The 24,852-nt window shown below is 45.4% G+C and overlaps 1 long non-coding RNA gene across 1 annotated transcript; it reads right to left on the reverse strand.

Annotated features, from left to right (window-relative positions):
- Positions 1–4,927: 4,927 nt before the first annotated feature.
- LOC139179467 (uncharacterized) lies at positions 4,928–19,818 on the reverse strand. The gene is made up of 2 exons (XR_011563837.1): positions 19,381–19,818; positions 4,928–8,334 (listed from the first exon to the last, which is right to left on the reverse strand). It is a non-coding gene; the product is annotated as an uncharacterized lncRNA (long non-coding RNA).
- Between the last annotated feature and the right edge of the window lie 5,034 nt (positions 19,819–24,852).

Raw genomic sequence — 24,852 nt, forward strand, 5'->3', positions numbered from 1 at the left:
TGGCAGCCTTCTCTCTGCTGTCATCTTTCTCGCACACACAACACAGGCCCACATCACTGCCTCCCTGACTTGGCCAGAGGTCCTTCCTATGACTGTCCCTGCCCCAACAATTAAGGCTCTAGCCAGTCAGGTACTGACTTCTTACTCTTGTTTAATCTCCACATAAACCTTCAATACTTGTAGCTTTTGCATCATAGTATTTCAGTGTATTAAAGGAAAACTCTCAGGGACAAGAGATTGTATCTCCATCATCAGATAACTGCAGGACTAGGCAGGCTGAGAATACCTCCAGCTTTGCACAGGTCAGGCTTATGAGAGGTGCTGGAAAGGGCAAAGGAGCAAGATGAAAGGTTTTCAGAATGTGTATGTGTGTGTGTACCTTCAAGGGATTTTCAAGTGACACTAAAGTTGCAGCCTTTAGTGGTCGATGGAAGTCTGGTGATTAGTTTGGGGTGCATATTTGACAAGATCTAGAGGCCAACTACACTATTGCTCTATCTCATTTTACAGCCAGTATATGTTCACACCATGTGTGTGTGTACACAACTCACAAGGAGAGAAAGAACCAGAGAATTAGCCTGACACAGGCTGAAGGATACCAGTTCCAAACTTTCTTCATAACTCTGTTTACCATTGTTCACGCCAAGAAGTCAAGACCAACGCCCCCTCCCAGACTGAAGTCATAAATCTCAGGCCTGTGGGAACAGGGCCCACCCTTCCCAGCAGAGATAGACAGAGAAGCTGGCCAGGACACACGGAGTGTGGAAACTTCCACTGGCCTGCATTTGACCTCCCTACCTCCAAGTTCTTGCATCTTAAAGGGACCCTGACTGACAGAGAGCAAGCTGGCTGGAGATCCCGGATCTCTCTGCTGGTTTTGAGGGGTTATCCTTGAGCAGAGGGCAGCTTCTCTGTTTTATTAAAAACCTAGGATACCTGAAAACTTGGGCAGGGGTCAGAGTGTCCCTTATATCCAGAAATTTGACTTATTTCAACTCTACTTTTAAAAAACCTGAGCTGTCTGGGGTTTAGCTGGGCAATTGTGTAGACGCAGGGCATGCGGGGAGGCAGGACCCCTGGGCTTTCGCTGCCCTGCCCTGAGCAAGCTGCCCACCTTCTGGGCCTCCACTTTTGCCAGCCATTTCATTGGAGAGTTGCTGGGTTCAAAGTCAAAGTGGCCAGTTACTTCAAAAGGAGATCTGTTTTAAAAAAAATGTTAATAATAAAAAATAAATAAATAAACTAGGCAAGCACAAATAATTCGTGAATAACAAACACGTGCCAGGGTCTTTAGGAGAGAACAGTGAGGACGTGCAGAAGAGCAGCTATGCTTTCTTAGAACCTGCCCCTCAAAATCACAGGGCTTGCCCCAGACTGGTCCTTCCAGTATCTTGATGCTCAATTACTGCAGTTGAGCAGCTGTCCTCATCCCCTCAGTCAGACCCTCAGGCAACGCCCGGCTCCTGCTCCTGAAAGGCAATAGTGACGAGACCTCTCACAAAGGCAGCATTGGTACCGCCCTCACTGAGGGCAGCCTCTTTTCTCTGTCTTATTGCTTGTTCCTCACATCCCCAAGTTCCTTTCCTTGCATCCGCACTCCCAACAGGGCCATGCCCCACCCATTCCTAATTTGTCTTTCTTCTGCTTTTTGTGGCCTGTGGCTGTGGGACCATGTGGGTGGTGAGTTCTGCGGGTGCAGCTGGCATACCACTGTCTCGTGCCTGGCGCTGTGGCTGCCCAATACAGCAGGAGCCCAGCATGGCCTTGCCTTCAGAGAGCATGCTATGTGGCTGGAGGAATAGGGTGGCTGTTAGAACTGCTGGTTAAATATTCATGGTCCTGTCCCATCAAGGTGTAGGATTATACTTCCTGCTCACTGTGGAGGGTAGAGCTCCAGCCACTGAGTTGTGAGCAAAAGTGTCATGTCACTTCCAAGCCAGAACATCTAGCCGCTGAGGCAAGATCTCAAAAACTCTCTCATCTTTGGCATGAGGACCAGCTACTTCAAGAAGTCAGCTCCTTCAGCACCCTGAGTCTCTGAAGAACAATGTTAAGCAGAGCCCACCCCCTCACCTCCCATAAACCACATCAGACATTTAACATGAGCAAGAAATAAGCCTAGTTGTTTTAATCCCCAGAGACTTGAGGGCTGTCACTGCATCAAGGCCTAACCTACCCTGACTGGTACAGAGACACATGAAGCGGAGGTCTTGGACGAGAGGAGAGTAATAAAGGGCTGGGCATGGTCATATTCTAAATGTTACAGAAATGGTGGTAAATGCCAGATGCAGTGAAGAATTATCATAAGTTGGCGTGGTCTGGGGCACTTCCAGGAATTTGAGTAGGATTTTAATTAGGTTGATGAGAGTGGGAAGAAATGTTCACCTCCCCTAGTTCCCTTAAAACTTAGGCACTTATTCTAACCTAAATGCACTTCCAACATTTCATTAGTCAGGAGGGTATCAGGCTTCAAATGCATCCCTCATGACCCCCTGTCCCCATCCCAACTGTCTCTCAACACACATTTTCAGTCTTGCATCTTCACACACTCTTACCTCCAGTCTGAGAAAATGTGGTACCCTTCCCCTGTCCCTCTCCAGTTCACCCCCCAGTGCTCAAGGGCCCTACTCCCAGTGATCCACCCTTCTCTTCTCCTGTGTGTATACCTCTCTCTCCACTTGTTCCTTGCAAGTAGCCAGCAAATGCTCTCAAATGCCTCTCAGTTTGAAATAAACATCACCTCTAAGCCTTGAACCAACCTCTGCTCTAGTCTGAATGATTAATATACTAATTCTATACTTCCCTATTCCTTCAGAATCCACTGTGAGCTTCTTCCTTACAAAATCAAATTCAAGATTTAGGAATCAAATGCTCTAAAAAGCAACTCAAAGTATATTTATTCCAGACTTCATATCTCATCCCTGGCCAGTGTTAGCCACATCGCAATATATCTGGGAAATCAATATTTTTTGAAATAAGGATTTCAAGAGGAAAGTTTACCTTGGCTGGCTAAATGTGGGTAATTATGTATGTGGTAATGACAATAGACCTGATTTACTGTGAAATGCTCATGCCATTATGGTAAAATAATTTGGCTCATTAAATAATGTCTGCCAAGAGTACTGCTCCAACGCACTTATCCGCGCTCAGTGACTGTGGGAGAAAGAGCCCTGGAGAGGCAGTCAGGAACCCTGGGTTCCCATCCCAGCCACCAGCTGGCCAGCTGTGTGATCTTGAGCTTCATGTGCCTTCCTCAGGCTTCAGTTTGCAGCCCACCCACCTCTCCTCTTAATCAAGAGAGTTGGACTAAAAGCCATGCATTGGCCTTTAAAACTGCAACACTATTGGATTCTTTCTCATCTTTTTTTCTGTGCTAAATTATAGTGGTGTCAAGAATGAAGAGAGAATTGGAACTCTATCAATTTGTTCCAGATATGCAGGAACAAAATACTTTTCAACGTATAGCAAGTGTGTGCCATTGAGGGGAACCAGCTGGTGAGCGACTGATCTGGGCTGGTATGCGGTTAGTACCTCTTAATAGAGAGGAAGTCTACATAGAGCTTGGCACTCTGTTCTTGTCCCAGCAATACCTCTGTTGGCTGTATGATCTTGAACTTGTCACTTAACCACTCTGGGCTGCCTTTTGGCTCGAAAATTCCATAACATCTTACATGTTCTTGAAAACCCCATCTGCAATCTCCCCAGACTCTCACTTCACCCTCACCTTGAAATGAAGTTTTTCTTGGAATATGTAGTTAGCCCCTAACCTAAATAGTGGACCCTAAAGCACCATGGCAGAGGTTCTTCCTCTCATCTCCCAAACCAGATTGCCTGGGCCACTTCCTACTCTAAGACCACCCACGCCCTGTTGTTGTAGGTGCTTACTTGCCAAGTCATATCTGATTCTTTTGTTACCCCATGGACTATAGTCTGCATGCCAGGCTCTTCTGCCCAGGAATACTGGAGTGGGTTGCCATGTCCTTTTCCAGATCTTCCTGACCCAGGGATCAAACCCGCATCTCCTGTACTGGCAGGCAGATTTTTTAATTGAGCCATCAAGGAAGCCCCACTCATGCCTGCATGTCCCCAAATACTGGGATCTGAGAGTCCCAGGAGATTAAGAGAGCAGTTTAGAGAATTCATACCTTTCAAACACTGAATCTGCTGTTTTCTAGCACACAGTACATTAGTGACTTGGAATTATAAAATTATTGTAAAAAATAATCACTCTTCTGAGTTCATTCCCTGGTTAGTTAACTAGATCCCACATGCCAGACCAAAGAGTTTGCCTGCTGCAACTAAGACCCGGCACATCCAAATAAGTAAGCAAACACTTAAAAAAAAAAGTAGCCATATTTACATAGTGTTGAAGTCTGCAAACAGTGTGACTGCGTCATTTCACTCGATCCTCAGGAGACTCTCCTGAAACCTTTGGTGTATTCCATGGAAGACCAGGGGCTGGGTCTCCTAGAGCACTGTGTGACCTCAGATAATAATGTTTCCTTGTTTCTATATTAAATAAACACAGATAAATTAAGGAGTTTATCGTCTGTCTCTCCACTAGAGTAGAACAACAGGAGACCAGGGTCTTTTTATTGTTGTTGTTCTTTGCTGAGTCCTAAGTGCTACAGTAGGGCCATGCATACAGTAGGTGCTCAATAAAATTTTGATGAATGAATGAAGGCACACTGTATATGACATTTTAAGCTGAAACTTGAGACTCGGGGAAATGGTGTCATTAAAGACACAGCACCTTAAGCTCCAACCCTAGACTCCTTGAAGTTCGTTAGTTCATTTGCCCTGAAGACTGGATATTAGGATATGATCTACCCCCTCTTTACAGAGGAGGAAGAAGAGCTCTATGAACGAAAAACATACTCAAGGATACACAATCCAGAAGGAACAGAAGCCAGGACTAGAACACACATCAACTTGACAGTCATTTACTTCACAAATTCTGTGTGCTGAGAATTGGGTATGTTGCACTTTTAAACACAAGGAAGCCACAAAGGACTTCTGCTCCCAGCTGGCTTCCTTTCTGGCAGCCCTGTTCTTTTTTAACAGTTGTCAATATCCAGGCCTGGGCTGGGGGTTCCTTCCTTCAAGATGTTATGTCACAAAGTCTCCCATTTTTCCTTACAAGTCCTAAAAACAGGCATGCCATCCATTTTCAATTCCAAAGATTTACTGGTAGTTTCTATGGGACTACAGAGAGGAGGACAAACAAGTAAACATGCGAGAGATATAAAGTCTGAGAAATTAGACAACACTTTTACAATTACGGTTCTGATCTGTAGCTTTTGACTCCTTGTTGGGCATTATGTGGAGGTCGTCAGATGCCTATACCCAGAGTCCTCTCCATTGCTCCACTGCACCTTCTGTTTTCTTTCCTGGGTCCATATTTTTTAATATGCCAGCCAAGATCACTCACATCTGCCACACTCCTCAGCCTGCCAAGACCATGGCAATCTGCTCCATTATTTGAAGAGCCACCAAAACTCAGAGACAACTGATGTCTGAAACAACAGAAACACTTCCTTGTTGAGCAGAATATATCACAAATTGTTGGGGTGGTTGAATACTATCTGTAATAGAACCACTTGGGGAGCTTTTAAAACATAACAGTGCATGGGCCCAAGCTGGACAAGTTAACTCAAAATCTCTGGGGTAGAATCCATGTGCTTTTTTTTGGCTGTGCCACATGGCTTGCGGGATCTCAGTTCCCCACCAGACCAAAGCAATGAAAACCCAGAAACAAAACCAATAGGCTATCAGGGAATTCCCCGGGTATACGGTCTGGATATGGATTTTTTAAAGCCCCCATGTGATTCCAATATGTAGCCAAGATTGAGAACCTGCTCCCTTTCCTCTGGGGTATCTGAAACTGTGGTTAGGCTAGTCTTTAAAACTACTGGGAATTAATTAACATGTGTATTTAGGCCAATCCCATGGAGCTAGCCAAGGCAGTTCCCACGACAAGCTTCAAGGGTTCAGTCCTCAGACTCTGTCTTCTTCCCTGAAAGTATGTGATAAGATGTCCCCAACATATCACCAACCAAATATCCCACTGATCCTAGAAAAATCTAAAATATGACCAGTGATCTATTCTGCCAGTTTTCTCACTCAGAGTTTCCAGATTCCTTTCCCATCATCAAGACCCTCAATACTTGGCCCCAACATCCTTTTCAAACTTTTTTCCACAGCATCCCTCAACATTGACCCAATCACTGGCAGATGACCCCATCTCCACCCCCCATTTTAGTTTGCATATTTAATCCCGGCATTCATGCACGAAACTAATCAAAAGTGCCCTTCTTCACTATCTGTCTCTCCACAGCTTATCTTTAAGACCCAACTCAAAACCCATATTTTATATGCAGCATTCTGTGTGACCATGCCAACTCTCAGAAGCTGCTTCCTCTTCTAAGCTTATTATCCATCACATGTACCATTTATTCCAACACCTCGAATACACTATACAGCCAAGTGACTGTGCACTCCCCAGTGGGCTGTAACACCTACATATGGTAGAAACCAAGGTTCCTTGATTGTGCAATCCAGTGTAGAATATTGAGAATCTGAGCTCCCTTGATAATTCTAGGGATTTTAGAAAGAATCCTGCAAGAGTGTGCATGCAATGAACTATTTGATCTTTAAAAATCCTGTGAAGTAAATATCATTGTTATTTTCACCATGTTGCCAGTACAAAAAACTAAAATGAGAATAGTCCATCTTTATCCCCAAAGACACTAAGACAGACAGAAAAGCTGGCATGAGGAAATTAAGACTTAGAGTGAGTCACACAGGCTTTTAATAAAAGAGGCAGAGCCAAAATTCAGAGTCTCCACTGCCAGCTCAGTGCTTTTTTTCAACTAGTCGCCAAGTTGTGTCCAACTCTTTGCGATCCCATGGACTGCAGCACGTCAGGCCTCCCTATCCCTCACCATCTCCCAGAGTTTGCCAACTTCACGCCCACTGAATTGGTGATGCCATTCAGCCATCTCATCCTTTGTCACTCTCTTTTCTTTCTGCTTCAATCCTTCCCAGCATCAGGGTTTTTTCCAATGAGTTGGCTGTTCACATCAAGTGGCCAAAATATTGGAGCTTCAGCTTTAGCATCAGTCCTTCCAATGAGTATTCAGGATTGATTTCCTTTAAGATCAACTGGTTTGATCTCCTTGCTGTTCAAGGGATTCTCAAGAGTCTTCTCCAGCACCACATTTTGAAGGCATCAATTCTTTAGCATCCTGCCTTCTTTATGATCCAACTCTCACATTTGTACATGACTACTGGAAAAACCATAGCTTTGACTCTACAGACCTTGGTCAGCAAAGTGATGTCTTTGCTTTTCAATACACGGCCTAGATTTGCCATAGCTTTCCTTCCAAGAAGCAACTGTCTTCTAATTTCATGGCTGCAGTCACCATCTGCAGCAATTTTAGAGCCCACAAAGAGGAAATATGTCATTGCTTCCAACTTTTCCCCCTCTATTTGCCATGATGTGATGGGACCAGATGCCATGATTTTAGTTTTTTAATATTGAGTTTTAAGCCAGATTTTTCACTTTCTTCTTTCCCCCTTGTCAAGAGGCTATTTAGTTCCTCTTTGCTTTCTGCCATTAGAGTGGTATCCATTTCTTCTAAGGGATTCTTGTCCACAGTAGTATATATAATGATCATCTGAATTAAATTCACCTTTAGTTCATCGATTCCTAAGATGTTGATGTTTACTCTTGCCATCTCCTGCTTGACCAAGTCCAATTTGCCTTGATTTACGGACCTAACATTCCAGGTTCCTATGCAAAAGTGTTCTTTACAGCATTGGATTTTACTTTCATCACCAGATATATCCACAACTGAGTGTTGTTTCCACTTTGGCCCGGCCACTTCATTCTTTCTGGAGCTAGTAGTAATTTTCCTCCACTCTTCTTCTGTGGCATACTGAACACCTTCTGACCTGGGAGTGCGGGGGCGGGGGGCCTCAGTTTTCAGTGTGATATCTTTTTGCCTTTTTACACGGCTCATGGGGTTCTCATGGGAAGAATATGGGATAGCCATTCCCTCCTCCACTGGACCACATTTTGTCAGAACTGTCCACTATGACCCGTCCATCTTGGGTGGCCCTACCAGGCTTGGCCCGAGCTTCATTGAGTTATGCAAGTCCCTTCACCATGACAAGGAAGTGATCCATGAAGGGGTCAACTAATAAAGTGGTTCTCAAACTTTAGCATACATAAAAATCACCTGAAGGGCTTGCTCAAATAGAAGATCTAGTAATAATGATGGTACTGGTCCAGGGGTCACCCTTTCAAGAACAACTGTTTTTATATATTTCCTAAAAGAAAAAAAAAAGATAGAAATAGGGATTCTGTTAGAAATATAAACCAAAGTCATGTGGAAATAATAAGAAATAATAAATTACTGAGCCTATTTATTTCAACATATGCTTGTCTATGAGAGTAATTTGTTATAAATTGCAAATAAAAACTCAAATTTGTAATAAAGAAATCATTCTCATTAAGACTTCAAGTCAAAATATCAATATGTTCAAAAAGGTTGAAATAAATCCCAGCATGATAGATACATAGTGGATAGATCTATCTATGATAGATACATAATGGAAGAGAAATAAACTAGTGTGATTTAGAAATAGAAAAACTAATGTGATTAACTAGAATGATTAAAAAAAAAAAATGGCAAGGAGAGAATGGAAGCCAGACTATCCAAGCTCTTTGCAAATTCCTTTATGTGGGAGGGAGGTTTGTGGCTAACCAACTGATTGCTCCATCAATCTGCTTATTACTTAATCAATAGATCTTTGCCACATATCAACTCTTTACCATTATCCTCTGTGACCAATGAGTGGAATGTGAAAGTGACCCAACAGAGAGTTCCCACTCATGAGAAATATGCTATGCAGCTTCAGATACAAAATATATAACTAAGAAACTTTGAAGAGCATGTAGAAATGCCAGGGTCTTACTGATGAGTCATTCAATGAAGGAATTAATGGATAAACAAAGTTTAAGAAGTTCAACTTGAACAAGATCTTTAAAAATGGGTAGGATTTGAATGGATGAAGAGCAAGAGGAGTGGTATTTGAGAAAGAAGGTGTTGTGAGTAAACTGAGAGCAAGGAACCTGCTCACCCGTGTGTGTGTGTGTGTGTGTGTGGTAGAGGAGGGTAGGGAGAAGTAGTGAAGTTTTTACTAGCACACAGAAGGTCCATGGAAGCAAAAAAGATAGTTGTAGAAGGTAGGTTTAAGACAGCAGAGTAAATCCAGAATGTTCCACAGATCTTCAGGGCTCTTCCCATAAAGGAGAGGAGCCATGGCTGACTCTTGAGCTGAGAAGACATGTGAGAGAGATTAAAGTTGAAAGCAATACCATCACACAAATACCATCCTACCCTCAAGGGAGAAGGCTGGTCAAAGGCCGAGCTCCCTGTGGTCAACGCAACAGACCAAAGTCACGCTCTGTCTCTGCCCTTTGCTCATGCCCTCTCCTAACATCTGCAGGCTGGGGCGAGAGTGCATACGAAGGCCCATGTATGCCATATGGCTACATAGGCAAGAGTGATAAATCAAGATAACAAGTGCAAATTAAATGTATCCCCTCCTCCTCCATCCAAATACATCTTTATATCAACCTGGAAAACCAAGTTTGACTTTAGAATACTCAGTTTTCTGTACCAGAGCCTGGGAAGGTTTAGGGTCCGGGGTCCAGCCAACACCACTTTCTTCTTTCCACCCTTGGCTTTGTCCACATTTTAAGGTCCTTGTGCACGTGCATGTGAACTTGCCAGACCATGTGTCCCAGCTCCTCCTCCTGTAAATAGCCACCACCAGTCCAACCCTCAAGTCTTAAGGTACACACAGCACCTGGTCTGTTTTCAGAAGAATGAACCAAAGAGGAAGCCCATGCAGCCCCTGGCAGTGGGCTTGGAACCATTTAGTCAGGAAATTACAGATCCTAGATACCCAGGGTGAAGTCTAGACAGTCAGCTACTGTGAGCATGTCTTTGTGGTCCCTAGGTTTCTTGCCCAGGTGGAAGGCGGCTGGGAGAGGGGTAGAGTAGGGAGCCTGGATCAAAGCCTCCTCTTGCCTGGGTCTAAAGGTGATTCAGCCTCTGAGCTGCTGTGGGTTTGATTTCTACTGTTAACATTCCACAGCCAATCCATCTCCTCCCTTCACACATCTGTCATTCTCTGTGCTAGAAGTTTCTCCCTTCCAGCTAATGAAGGAAGGGTCACCAAATCATAATGCCAGCCTGGGCTCTCAGGGCCACTCTTTGATGGAGAGAGCTCAGTCTACAGGGAGCCAAGCCAAACAAAGCATCCTGCAGGGGTCTCACCTGCAGCGATTGTAGCCCATCACTCATAAGCCCCCCTCCCTACACTCCAGACGTCTGCAGATCAAGGGTTTCAGAAGCCCATCTCATCACTTCCTTTTTAATCTCCACGTTACACTTCTGCCCTCCTTCAAGTGCTCCAAGGTAATTTTAAAGAATATCTCATTTTGCTTTCATTTTGCTTCGGCTTGGCCTTCCCATAAATCAGGGCTGGGGCAGAACTTGAGAGGACTAGGCTAATCAAGACTTCAATCTTGAGAAATGTTTAAATATAAATCAAGACTTGAAGGCTCTCCAGATCCTCAATTTTCTTTGAAAGCCTGGTTTGTCTCGTTTTTATTTTCTCCCCTCTTCTTTTTTTCTGATTGGCCATGCTGAGCTCTGAATTTCATCCTGGTGCCCCTAGAAATATTTCTAAATAGTTTTAGATGTTTTCTTTAAGGCATTGCACCAAGCGATACAAGAGGGCTATTACTAACTGCCCTGGGGTGGCGGGTAGGGTCAGTCTACAGAATCTTGCTTTGAAGAAGCAAGAATTGAAGAATTTCAATTTGAAGAAGAATTTCAAACTTCAGGAATTAAATGATCCTAAAAGGCATGAACAGTGATTTGACAGCCAGAGCGAACAGAAATGAAATCAACAGAACCATGACTTTGGTCATCCCTCCTGTTTCAGATACCTTTGACTCTGTAACAAACCATCCAAACTTAGTGATACCAAGTAATAAGTCACTCATTAGAATTATCTCTCACAGTTCTGGGGATTCAGTGGCAGTTCTTGCTAGGTGTCTTCTATGAGGTTGCAATCAAAAGACGGCTGGAGCAGGGGTCTTCTCACAGGATCCCACACATATCCAGCACTGGGGTTAAAAAAGGCTCCAACATCACCTGGGGCTCCTTGAGCAGCTCCTTCCTCCCCTGTGTCATCTCTACATGTGGCCCCTCCGGTATGGTGGCTTCAGTATACCCAGACTTCTTACATGGTCTTTTAAAATCTAGGTTTTATAGTTATTGAGGTATAGTGGGATCAGGAGACACTTTCCACTGAAAAGACAGTTTAGTAAATTCACAGATCCCAAGAGAAAGAGGCATACTACACCACAGAGAGCCACACGGGGAAGCACCAGGGTCAGTTAGCGGGTGGGGTAGGGTGGAATGTAGGTGAGAACCTTTACTGCATTTCTATGGGAGGAAATGGTGGAGCAGAGGAAGCAGGCTTAAGACTGGCTAGTTTAAATAATCTCGTCAGGCTCATGGGCATGCGAGCTATCCCTAGTTGTCTGGTATCTGGCCCCGAGATAATCAGAGCAGATGAATAATGGCCCAGAATGTGAAAGCCCAATATAGGAGGTGACTGGGGACGTGGACTCTATCTGTATCAGCTAGTTTGCATAAGAAGGATGTGCTCCCAGGTGAGTTCCTTGCTCTCTCTAGGAATTAACTAATTTTGGAGGGACAGTCCCTTTGGTGTCAGCAAAGCATTAAAATACAGAAAATAAAAAATAGGGGTGATATACATGGTGGCTCAGGGCTCCAAACATGCAAATCCAAAGCTACAGAGAGCTAGGCAGAAGCTGTACTGCCTTTTCTGAACTGGCTTCAAAAGTCAGTATCACTTGTCACTTTCTGTGTATAAGAAGCAAGTCACAAAGGCCAGCCCATAATCAAGAGGAAGAGAATAAGCGTCACCATTTTTAAAATTTATTTTTTGTTGAAGTATAGTTTGTTTGCAATGTTGTGTTAATTTCTGGTGTACATACATGTGTATATAAACCTGAATCACTTTGTTTTCTTTCCTGTTGTGGTGCATTACAGGCTATTGAATAGTTTCCTGTGCTAAACAGTAGGACCTTGTTGTGTATTCACTCTCTATATAATGGTTTGCCTCTGCTAATCTCACACTCCCAATCCAGCCCTCCTCCACCTCCCCTCCCCTTGGCAACCACAAGTCTGTTCTTCGTTTCTGTGAGTCTGTTCCTGTTTCATAAATAAGTTCATCTGTACCACAGTTTAGATTCCACATATGAATGGTATTCTATGGTGTTTGTCTTTCTCTTTTTGACTTTTTTCACTTTGTATAATATTCTCTGGACTCATTCATGTTGCTGCAAATGGCCTTCTTCATTCCTTTTTATGGCTGAGTAATATTCATATATAGACATGGTACATGTATGTGCGTATGTATACACACACACACACATGTATATGTATATGCATGTTTACATATACTATGTCTCCTTTACCTGCCCATCTGTCAACGGACATTTAGGTTGCTTCCACGTCTTGGCTATTGTAAATAATTCTTAATGACCAAAGACTTAAATGTAAGGCATGACACCATAAAATTCCTAGAAGAGAATGTTGGCAAAACATTCTCTGACATAAATCATACCATTTTCTTAGGTCAGTTTCCCAAGGCAATAGAATAAAAGCAAAAATAAACAAATGAGACTTAATCAAACTTAAAGGCTTTTGCATAGCAAAGGAAACCATAAATAAAACAAAAAGACAACCTATAGACTGGAAGAAAATATTTGCAAACAAGAGCTACTTTTTGATGGAAGGATGCCGAAGAACTGGCGAACGTGTTTAAAACTAGCATATCTCCCATAATAGTCTCCATAGCATTAATGGCTAGTAGGTCCTTTCCCCCATTCCATACAATCCAGAAGTCAGAGACTTACAAGCTATGAAATCCAATTCTCTCTCTCTATTAGAATCACATTTCCCCAACCACAGAGCTAGGCCGACTGTTGTGATTAGAATAATCTTCAGGACTTCCTTAAGCAGGAGTCCAGGAGAGGAATTGTGATCCCAATGCTGTGAGTTATAGGAACCTGACACAGTGAAGTTCATCAGGTGCTCAGTGTACAAGTATCAACTCTCCCAGGAGATAGTCAACCGTAAGGATGACATCAAGAAAAGAGGAAGCCAGCTCTACCCTTCAGGAACATGCACTCGAGAGTAGGAGAAAAGTCATGAAACACTTATTGCAGGACATGAAGTTCAGATATAAGATAAACTAGTCTTTGAGGGTTTCATGGAAGACATGGGTCTTAAAGGACTTCTCTGACACTGTCCCATTTCCATGGTTAACTCGCTCCCTTCCAAGGCCCAGCAGCCCCTTTAACTCTGTGAACCAAACCTCCTGATCTGTCCCGCAAAAAATAATGCTCCTTCCCTCCCTGGAGCTATATCATTTTCCACCCTAAAAAGGCTCTTTCTCTCCTTCACTCATTAACATCTTATCCTCCTTTTCAATCCACCTTTTCCATGACCCCTTTACTGAACACCCTCAGTCAACCACTATCACAGCTACTGCACTCTGAGGATCCAGAACTTCTACTACCAAGGTCAACATGTACAGGTCACTTTTAATACTGTTCATCATCATTTCAGGCTTGATCTGTTTTCCTCCCACTAGATTGAGGTTATTGCCAACCATAAACCACATATTCTGCTTGCCCTGAATGCCACCAACTGTTTCAAAGCCAAATCTAAGTATCTTATATATATTACACTGGGCCACAATGTAAATAAACAGTATATTTAGGGCCCTGGACCAGCTTCAATAGAAAGAGTGTTCTGTTGACTAGTTTTCCATATTGGGACTCCATACAATTTTACTTGAAGGAAGGACTCTGTGATCAACCAATTATTGAAAACCATTGTGCAAACAGCACTGAATTAGGAACTGGAGTTTTGGATCATCAAGCCTCCCCACCTATAACTGCCATTCCTGTCCTACTTCTCTCACAGGGAGTGTTATCAACTAGCTAGTGCTACATAATAAACTACCCCAAACTTACAGGCATAAAAAAACAGTTTAGCTCACAAACTGAAGATTGCCTTGGGTCTAGGACGGCCCTGCTCATGGGCCTGCTAGCATGTGGAGAGTTGGCTTTGGTGGGCTTGTTCACGTGGCAGCGGTCTTCACTAGGATGAATCAGGTGGCTCTTAATCTCTAGAAGACCAGCCTACACTTATCCCATGATAGTCACAGGAGTCCAACAGAGCGCGAAGAAGCTGCAAGGCATTTGGTGGCCTAGACTCATATTTAGCATGATGTCACTTCCAAAAGTCCTACTGGCCAAAGCAAGTCTCGAGGCCAACACAGATCCCTGGGATAAGGAAGTGGATTCTGCCACTGTAGGAAGAGCTGCAAAGGCTCTTTATAGAGGGCACATGTCCAGAGAGAGATGGAAAATTAGAGCCATTTTTGCAATCAAGCTCATGGAGGATATGAAGATCAAGTGAGATCACACATATGGAGGTCTTTGAAAAAATATACGACTTTATGCAAGGGATAAACATATTCATGGGAGTTTCCTTTTTCTTATCAATGGGTTGGCATGGTAGTGATGATCTAAGACACATTCTGGTGTTCACATTGACAGGGATGTTTACACAGTAGGGAAATTACTTCCCCCTCCATAAATGGTTTTCTCAGTTATGGTTATTTTCGAATGTTTTAAAATTATGTCTCCTTCAAAAAGAAAAGGGGGAAACCAGCTTTCATGGTTGTGGGTTTGCTGTTGCTCCGTATATGTCATTGCCATGCCTGCCGCTTCCACGTCAGCAGTGTGGAAGCAAGTGACTTACCCATTCATTTACTAGGCATGGGCCAGGCACTAACTCTGCACCAGGCCTGCCACAGGCACTAGAGCTACAAGGACAAATAAGACCCACCCCTGCCCTCAAGGTGCTTATGGATTAGTGGGGGAAACACAGTGCAAAGTCCTGGAGGTATAAACTGAAGCCTGTAGGAAATGTAAAAAGGAGCAGCTAATTTTGCTTGGAGGGAACTAGGAAAATCTTTGTAGCCAAAGGAAACGGTGCCAGAGAGAGAGCATGTGGACCACATGGAGGGCTGATGGAGGGAGGAGCATGTACAGAAGTATGGAGCTGTGAAAAGAGATGGTGAGTTTGTGGAGCCTTGAGGTGTGTCCCGAAACCAGAGTGTGTGATGTGTAAGACAGCATGTTGGGATATTGATGCTGGGGAATAGATTGTGGTGGAGTATGAAGAGGTCACAATACCTCAATCTTTAGGCAGAGCCATGAGATCAGACCTGGAAGACGTCTGCTGGCAACAGGGAGGTGTTCAGTCATGAAGGAAACCAGACGACATGAGCCAGAGTCACAGCAGAGCCAGGAGGGGATAAAGTGTTCATGAAGGGTCATCCTTCTGCCCTGGGCAGGGAGGGTAGAGCTGGGTGTGGGGGGTGGGGGATGAAAAGAACAGCCACTGTTTGAATGGGCACTTTGGGAATAAGGAAGGGAGCTGAGAACAGAGGGCAGGAGGGCTAGGGACCCAGAGGATCAGCCACCTGATAGGCACAGGCCATGAGTGTGCCAACATCCCCAAACACCGTAAGACAGGGCTGCAGGGCTGAAGGACAGGCATGGGCTGACAGGGGAGCAAGGGGTCCAGGGTCCTCAGGGGAGACACCCTGGTATGAGCCAGCTCAGGATCCAAGCTAAGTAGAGAGGCCATAGCACAGAGCCTCGGGTAGCAGGGGGCTAAGAGAGGGAGCTGAAAAGCAGCACTTGTAAGAGGTAGGCTTCACAAGAGGAAGGAGAGCCAGGGACTGAAGGAGAAGAGAGAATTAGCACGCCACTCATGGCTCAGCTGGTAAAGAATCCACCTGCAATGCGGGAGACCTGGGTTGGGAAGATCCCCTGGAGAAGGGAAAGGCTACCCATTCCAGTAATCTGGCCTAGAGAATTCCATGGACTGAATAGGCTATGGGTTTGCAAAGAGTTGGACACGATGGAGCAACTTTCACATTCACTTTCCTGGTGGTGGCCAGAAGCCACACCAGCACCTGCTCTGAGTCAGAGAGACCAAGTTTGAACTCTGGCTCTGCCGTACACCTGGGGCAGGTGGTACGTCTTCTCTTAGACTCAGTTCCGCTAAGAGAGTGGTGGAGCAGGGCTCAGCACCAAAGCAGTCAGTGTGGGCCGCTGCATCCTGCCTTAGCCTCCAGGACAGTTATCCAGTCTAAGGTCTGAGTAGCGCAAAGAGAACCACGGTCTGAGCTGCTCCTGTACTCCAGAGAAGCTGCCCTCATTTTCACATCTGTCTGGGGAATAAGCAACCCCTTCGCAAGCACTTCTGAGGGGTCCTCTGGAGCCCACAGCCCATGACCCATGGGACAGCTCTACTTAGAAACTTCCTCCCTGAGCTCTCCGCCCGTTTCTGAATATTTACAGACTCCTCCCACCTTCCAGCTCCATTAAGCCAGCATCTACCACCAGACAGCCCCTGACATGTTTGAAAACAGCTTCTGTAACTGCCACCACCCTGAGTCTTCCCTTCTTTTTTAACTAATCATGCTCAGTTCCAGACAGACCGATGGCCAAGTTTTCCTGTTTGTATGTTTATCAGAGAAATAGCATTAGGGAAACATCACCGGAACTACTGTCATGACACGTAATCGATCCATCACTGAGGGTTCAGAGCTCAAGGCCTGGAAGGGGCACCTCAGTTCCACCTACTTCCTGGTCGCTCATTAAGCCCTCCAAATCCTGTTTTTTATTGTCCACTTTGATCCTCCAAAAAATTCTCTGTGAAAGAGAACAGGGAATATTATTCCCATCTTACAGACAAAGCAGGTAAGGTGCCAACGAGCTGGAAACTTGTCCTGGGGTTTATTTGCCAGCCGGCAGGCATCTCCTCCTGCCCCTCTCTCTACAGGGTCCCCATACTCCCAGACCTACTGTGTGCTTTGGAGGACAAGATGCAGACCTGCAGGAGCAGGCGAGGACCCACAGCAAATGTCTATAGGTGATCAGCGAAGGGTGGGGGGTGGGGTACAGGCTCGAGACTAGGGAGATTTCACAAAAAGAACTTGAAGGAATTGAGTCAGAGAGGAAACAGGAGCTGTCTCTGGAGCTGGGGGCTGGGGCAAGTGATCATGCCATCAGGATGAGGAGAAGGAGGGCTCTTGAGAGCTGTCTGACAGGTGGCCAGAGGAGAGCCATGCTGGAAGAACGGTGGAACTCATCCAGTGGATGAGTTCCCTCATCCAGTGGAACTCTGTCCTCTGACTCCCCAAGGATGACTCTAGAGCAGAGAGAAAAAAGCAAGACAAATCTGTCATGAAGGGGTACCTTCTGACAGAAGTGGGCAGAGTGGTGATGAGTGAGCTACAGATGCAAAAAAGAAATGGTCAGACAGAGCACGCACCACCCCATCCAGCCCAGAAAACCTTTGCGTTTGGCCCACTGGTTTCTGAAGTTTCACGAACCCTTAGTCACGGAGAGATGATGAAAAGAAGGGCTCACCCTGGGCACCTGGTCTAGTAGCTGAATCTCTGCCTCTAGCATCTAAATAGCCCCTGATCTAAGAATAGAGACTGAGACAACCCCTGACAAACGAGGAAGGAAACGATACTGGACCAGAGAGGAGAAAGCTTTTTTTTCCTTATGCACTACCGACCAAAACCACATCAACAAAAAATAAATTAGGGTTTATTTATGGGAAATAGAAAATATTCTTAAAACCCATGAAGAAGAGACATGAAATAATCAACAACTATGATAAGTGTTGAAACACAGAATCGAATATGACTTAAACATTTTAGAGATGAGAAAATTGAGGTCAAAACGAGGGGATGGTTTTCCTACTACAAACATCAAGCCTCTGGCCACACTCTTCAGCACCCTTTGCTGTAGCATCACTCTGCCATTGGCACCAATAGGCAGCGAGCTTATTTCATGTTCACTCTTCATCTCAGTGACACACCTTTGGTTCCAAAGGCATCCACCTCCTTAGGAACACTCCAAATAATGACATGGAGCACCCCAAACTCCGTACAGAGAGTCTCTGAATCCACTGCCGTACGAGGGGTCCAGTCTGATCTCCTCATCACTCCGCCCAGGCTTTGGCATGAAAAGCCTTATCTCCTTCATGGAATCCCTGACCCCTGGGAGAAGGGGCTTGAAAGGATAAAAGCTCTACATTCCAATTTTCCGTTATTAGAAAGAGACATTGGGGAAGCGGAGAAGGAAGGAAAAGAGAAAATCTATCTGAGGTTTTTTTGCATGTTTCACAAAGGCTTCTTCTTTGTGTTCCAAAATTCTCTTCCAGTCTTATCTAACATCACTCCTCTGTCCTGTATCCCACGCTGTGGTGATCCCAAGGTGGAATGATCTTTCCCAGATTCTCTCCTGACAAACTCCTATTCATCCTTGAAGACCCTGCTCAAATAACCCTTCCTCTCTGAAGCCTTGCCTGCCCCTGTGTCTCACCTTTGCCCATACTCTGTAGGTCGTCCTATTCATTTGACCTCACCTTCACCACTGCTGAAATCCTATGGACAGAGGAGCCTGATGGGCTACGGTCCACGGGGTCAGAAAAGAGTCGGACAGAACTTAGCAACTCAACAGCAGCACCACTGCCACAGCAGTTTGCCCCAACTTCTGTTCTCATTCCCACTAGATCCTGAGTGCTCCCTGGAGCAGGACTGTGACTTATTCATCATAAATCTCTATGGTCTAAAACAGTGCTTATTCAATGATTGTGGATGAATGAATAAATAAATAAAAATAAGAATATAGGCACTAGGGAAAAGAGACAGAGGAAAGCACACAAAACTCCCACATGCAACCTGCATACCCAGAAAGGAAATCTTAAACAAAACACCCAGAATAGAACTAACAGGGAAATATAATGTGAGGAGTGGTGTGTTGATAAACCAGCTCTTAAAAAATCCTATTTCTAGCACTCTGCCAATTTTAGTGTTAAAAATCCCACCCATACTAATTTCAAGACGCTAACCTGACCTCACTAAGCACAGAGTTGGGAGGAAAGGCTCACAGTTGATTCTCCCGAGCTGGCATGAGCCAGTTCCGGGGACGGCTGAATGAATGCAAGCCGTGTATGTCATTTTAAAATTTTCTAGTAGTCCCTTTAAAATTGTTAAAAAGAAACAGCCAAAATTAACCTTAATATTTTTAACTCAATATATCCAAAATATTACTTCAACATCCAATCCTTATAAAAGATCATTACTAAGATATTTTACCTTCTGGGTTTCACACAGAGTCTGCAGAATGCCAGCGTTATTTTATACTGCAGGACACCTCCCCTCGGACCTTGCACGTGACCGGCCACCACCGGCGCTGACAGCGCCCGTCTCAAATCGGAGTCAAAGCGACACAGAGACAGGGTGACGGGGACATCCTGCCATTTTAGGATTTTTCGATGGGGATGATTTTTAAAATGGCGTTGTCCTTTTACAACTCGGGCAGAAACGGTGCTTGTCCCGCGGGCTGGATTAATTTCAGAGGGAGCCAGATCTGCTGCACCTTAACAGGACCTCACTGCCTCCTCTCACCCACAGGACTGCTCCCTTGGGAGCCCGAGTGCTTATTAATTACCACACATTCCTTCCAGCTTTCAATGCCCGAGACTGAAGGCAGCTAATGAACCCAGCTGCACCCTCCTCCGCTCCGCGGGCCAATTTAGCATCAGAAATGGCCCTCCCCCTCCCCAGCCCTCCACCCCCGCTCCCCGCAACCCCTCTGCCCTCTTCTCCCCACCACGCCCCGGCCCGGGCTGCTTCTACTGGAGAGTGCGGATTCTGGGGGAGGGGGCTGGATTTCTCAGAAGCCAGATGTGAATGGAAGTGCTCAGAAACGCACCTGTCGATTAGCAAGGGGGCGGCGGGTTACCGCGGTGCGGGGTGGGGGGACGCGGGGACAATGACAATGCCAGGCCTCCTTCTTTGAAAGGCGAGTTCTGCAGCTCTGAAGCCCTGGCCGGCGGACGCTGTGGGCCCTGGGTTCCAGACCTAGCTCCCTGTGACTTTCAGAAAATCCCTTCATCTCTGAAGTTCGCTTTACGCTTCTGTAAGCTGACACTGAGAATCTGGCAGCAGGTTTCTGCATATAGGACAAAATGATGTTTGTGGGAAATGCTCTGGAAAACGTTAAATGCTGAAATATTCAGATCAAAATCAGCAGGCCTTAATAAGAGATGCACAGGTTGGAGACTGGATGGCTTGAGCTCTTCTCTTGGGTCCCTCAGAAACACGCTGTGGACTAGTCCTTTTACCTCTCTGGACATTTCCCTTAGCACTAGAATGAAAGGGCCCATCTAGTGACACAAACAAGACAAAGTTCCCTTCCCTCTTGTGACAGAGAGAGACAATAGACAAATATGATGATAGTACACTATTAGGTGGAGAAGGCAATGGCACCCCACTCCAGTACTCTTGCCTGGAAAATCCCATGGACGGAGGAGCCTGGAAGGCTGTTAGGTAGTAATAATACTATGGAAAAAGGTGATGTGAGAGTTAGGGAGAGAATGGCAGGGAATGCTGCCCTAGATGCAGTGATCAGGGAAGGCTACCTTGTAAAGACCTTGAGAAAACAAGGAGTGAGTCACGTATCTGGGAACGGCCTATGCAAAGGCCCTGAAGCAGGAGTGTGCCTGGCTGGCGTAGGCAGAATGGAGAATGCTGTGTGGTTAAGGAGCGGAGCACAAAAGGAGAGGAGGCGGGAAGTTAGGCAGGAAAGATAGTGGGAAGCTGGTTCTCATAAACCTGAGAGGCATAAACGTGGGTTAGGATATCGTTCCCAGTACTTTGGAAAGTGATTGAAAGATCCAGAGCAGAGAAGCAGCATGATCTAATTTGTTTTCAAATGTTTCTTCTGGCTGCCGCGTGGAGCATATTCTGTAAGGGAACAAGAGGAAGCAAAATGGCAGTATCCAAAAGCACGATGGGGGCTTGGACCAGGCCCCGGCTGGCTGCACTCCCACCCCTACCCCAGCCTGGCGCAAGCTTTGAGTCCATCCTTTGAGGATTTGCTTTGTCTTCAGACCCACAGGTCTCTTCCCTCTGTCCTTCAATCATGTGTCAGTGGTTAGCAAGCGTTGGCTACCATCCTCTGTGAAATAAACGGGGCTCCCACAGAGCACAGATTCCCAGGTAAGGGGTGGGGCCCCCAGGCAGGGATTGGTGGGGCACGGTTCAGATTATGGAAAGCAGTAGAGATTAAATGCCAGCTATAATTGTGCCCCTTTATCTACTGCTTTAAGAGCCTGTCATAGATTGTGCATAACTGAGAGTAATGGTATAGAAAAATATTCTTATTCTGCTTTATTTTTAATTATACACTCACAAACACAGGCCCTTAACTGTTACTGAGAACACTGGGCCTGTAGCATACCACCACACAACCAGCTGCTTTTACCAGTGTGTCAGCCCTGGGAATGGGAACCCCCTTCCAGGATACTCTTTCTGGCACCCACCTGGTTATAAGATGTCTTGCCCTGTCCTCTGGTTCTGTCCTCTGTGTATCTCTTGTCTCATGAACCAGAAGGTAGGTTCCCAGCAGACAAGAGCCATATCTTCTTTAACTTGGTTTAGTACTCCTCATTAATTCACCAGTTGATAGATGAGCAGAAGGCAGTAGGATCAAAGATGTAAAAGCTTCTAGGGCGTTGGCTTCAGTTGGTGTCAACACCTGCCCTTGTGAGCCTGTTGAACCAAAAGGAATCTTGGAAGTCATTTAATCCAGCTCTTTGATTTTCCAGAGGAAGAAACTAACCCCCAGAGAGGTAGAGCGGCTGGCCCAGAGCCACACAGCTAGGAAAGACAACTGAAAATGGTGAGGAGAAAACGGCTCACTCTCACCGCCAACTGTGTTAGCGCTGAAGAAAAGTGCAACAGAAACCATATTCCATCTCAAGGCAACCTCACAGCCATTCTAGGCAGTAGGAACAAATGACAGAATTACCCCGATTTTGTAGGTAGAATAAACAAAGACCGAGATTCTGCTGAGTGGTATAGACTATATATTAAATTGGGGAGGTGGGAGAGGGGCAGAGTAACTGAAAAAGCTGAGTTGGTCCTTTCTTAGTTCTTGGAAAGGGAAAAGTTGGGATGAATATGTTATGATGTAAATATGATAATAATATAATATGAATATGGTAATGACATGATATGAATATGATAATGATATGATAGGAATATGACTGTCATTCAGAGGAATTTGAATTCTTCCATGTAGCTTCAGAGAACAGAATGAAGCCCAGCAAAGGCAAAGAAAGAAAATATGAATCTGGGCTCAATAGGAGAGACAGCTATCTGGTCATGAGAACTGTCACAAAGGAGAAGAAACTGGCTGAGGGGACAGTGGGCTTCCAGTTGCTAGAAGGGCCTGGGCACCACCAAGAAGACCCCAGATCTTCAGGCACACTTGGACTGGATGGCCCCTGAATTTCCTTTGAAGCCTGATATTCAGCAGTTCTGTGCAAAGGGAACTTGGCATTGGGTTTCCTCTCTTTGAAACCCCTAGGAGTTGCTCCTACCCTCTTGGCTGGAGGCATTCTCCCAAATGAAGTCTTCCCAAAAATGACATGGAAAAGTCTTCCACTTCCTAAGGATGCGATGAAGAGAAATGGCCTTAGGTCATGTGACTTTCATAGGACCTGTGAAACACTTCCTGTACTGTAAGCTTAGGGATGTGGCTCAGTTTCCAGAGAGTGTTACACAAACTCCTCTCTGGGTGATCCCTGAGGAGAGGCGGCTACCCACGGACCTCAGTGCTGGAGATAAAGCAGTGTGGAGCCCGGGGGATGGACTGCACGACCTCTCAAAGTTCCTGCCAGCCCATTCCAGCTATAATTCTATGATAAAACCATTAGAGGGTCCAGAGGTGGTTTAGCCTCATTTCTCCCATCCTGGTGATTGAACACATTTTTTTTTAAATCCCATAAACCCTAAGCCATAATTCTTTTACAGCAGAGGGAAAGACAGAACAGTCATGCACAGTTTGAAGCAAGGGAGTTGCGGGGAGAGGTTAAAGGGAGAGGAAGGCTTGTTTAGATTGCGGTTGTCTTTTTTCGTTTGGGGTTGATGGGGGGATGTTAAATGTGAAGTTTGATGACTGAACAAAAGCAGAGCAAATGAGAAAAAAAGAACGTGAAAAAACTCAAACCTGCAGTTTTCTGATACACAGAAAGGAAACCCAAACTCTGCTCATTATGGCGCATATTTCTGGCAGATCATAACATTAAATTACAGCCCTGCAGCCTTGGCCAGGACTGGGGAGTTCTTCCCATGTGCTTCCAATTAAGCACGTTTGAAGTTGCCCTGGATATTTATTTGTAGGGGATTTACTGCACAGAACGATTAAAGTTTGTTCTTGTTAGGAGTTTGGGGCTAGTCTGGGGGCAGGGGAGATGGAAAAGAAGAGAGTTAGCTAGGGAGAACGGGGGACGGCCAGGGTACCCCATGAATACGTGTGTATGTTAGAAAGTGCACACAAACACACACACAAGAGCCCTTTGTTTTAAACATGGGGAGGGTTCAACATCTCTGACCGTGATTTTGTTTATAGGAAATCCTTTATAATGCACGTTTAGTGTTTCCATATGGAATTCTCTTAGGATATTTCTCAGCACCACCCTCCCCCTCCCCCTTTTTATTTGGATAAGGCAAGAGAAAAGGGACTGTACATTCCAAAGATTCATAGTCATTCCGGATCAAATTCAATGGATTTTGGCAAGAGTTGAAAAACCCAGATGCAGGGCTTCAGCCTCCCGCTGAGCCGCCTCCAGCTGCGAGTGTCTGGTGGAGGCACTTTGTAAAATCATGAAAACCCTATTAAATTCATGAAATATGATATACTGTCGTTTCAGACTAACTTTCCATTGAACTGTCCATGAAGAGAGAATTTGGTTAACTTGCTGAAGAAGGGGGAAGTGGCAAGGCTGGGGCAGGGTTGGGGCCCAGAGGCTCTGTTGAGGAAAGCATAGCGGTGCTGGGAATCCTAAAGAGGCTGCACACTTGGCGGGTGTGGAGGTCGTGGGAGCTCCTCCAGACCCCAGCAGCACCCAACTTTGGAAAGGTTTGACTCCTCTCAGAGAGGGGTGTCACCCTGACTCCCCTACCTGTCAAGTTGCTGACCACCCCACTGTCACCAGTGAGCTGTCAAGATGACTTTTTAAAGCACAGGAAACTTCAGCTAAACCAGGGGATACTGTTAGGTTCCATTCCCTTGTTTTACAGCTGAAGGGCCCAGGATAGAGGGAGAGAGAAGGATTTGCCTGAGGTTTGGCAAATTAAAACCCCAGGGCTCCTGAGTTCTCTCCACCTCCCAGCACAGACCAGGCAGAGAAGTTTGCCTTGAGCCCCAGCTCTCTCTGCCTCCGATCAGAGCTGCTGACACGGTTTTTTGCAAGAACTCACAGGCCCAGACTCCCCTCAGCTACGAAATGACCCATCCTAAAGGAATTGGACACTCTTAGTTCATTTCCTATTGAACTATAATTCACATCATAAACTATTACATGTTTATTTTCAAACAAAACAGGGTGAGGACTCCCTGGAGGTGACTTGGTTTTGTTTTCTGGAAACTGCCCCAGGACATGGCAATGGCAGTTCACGTGTGTGTGTGTGTGTGTGTGTGTGTGTGTGTGTGTGTGTGGAGTTTGCCTTGCAGAAAGCCAAGTGGGGCCCTTCTTCCTCAGGCCTTGGCACCCCAGG

The sequence above is a fragment of the Bos indicus genome, chromosome 24, assembly GCF_029378745.1.
Source record: "Bos indicus isolate NIAB-ARS_2022 breed Sahiwal x Tharparkar chromosome 24, NIAB-ARS_B.indTharparkar_mat_pri_1.0, whole genome shotgun sequence".
Lineage (NCBI taxonomy): Eukaryota > Metazoa > Chordata > Mammalia > Artiodactyla > Bovidae > Bos > Bos indicus.